The sequence below is a fragment of the Penaeus monodon genome, chromosome 20 (genome assembly GCF_015228065.2).
Source record: "Penaeus monodon isolate SGIC_2016 chromosome 20, NSTDA_Pmon_1, whole genome shotgun sequence".
NCBI lineage: Eukaryota > Metazoa > Arthropoda > Malacostraca > Decapoda > Penaeidae > Penaeus > Penaeus monodon.
Genome location: NC_051405.1, coordinates 40,794,163 through 40,794,908, shown reverse-complemented (window position 1 = coordinate 40,794,908; position 746 = coordinate 40,794,163).

Sequence of the window (746 nt, the reverse complement as noted above, 5' to 3'; positions counted from 1 at the left end):
ACGAGTTGAGACAGAAAGAGCGAGCGTGAGCGATGGGTCTCATCGCAACACTAGAGACCACACGACTTGCTTATGTATTTCTCATCGTATTCAAATCACAAGGAAAAAAATTGTCAATTTTGTGACTAACGCATTATGTGAAATTCACCTTTTTTGACTGTGTTATCATAATGTACATACAAATCTATTACCCATAATAAAAAACACAAATCTATATATTATAACTTCGCTCGCCGCACAGGGGTTGACTAATCCAATAAAAGAAAATCCAGTAATTATTATATAAAGCCTTGCAGCTGATCTAAATTCGTGAAATAATCAAAGACACGTCTTAGACTGCACAATTTTGCATTCGTGACTGATAATCTCGTATGTATTATACACCTGCTTACCACAGGTAATGATATTATGAAAACAACATGCTCCATATTTTCTGTATGATAACTAATATCGCTCTAAGTATTAATCGACACTTCTAAGCGTCACATATGAAATCAGTTTACCAAGAACATACATGAAGTACTTTTGAAGAAAAAGCTGACCCGTGTAACAGAGAAAGTGAGAGAGGGAGGAACATAGCTAATCCCATTTTTATTCATTTTCCCCCAGAAATCAGTGTTGATTGCAATTACAGTAACAATACCACAGAATATAACACCATAAGTAAAATATATGTATTTGAAAATCTGCAAAATACCCGAATATTCGCAAATGCACTCAACCAATATAGCTACCCGATCCATTCC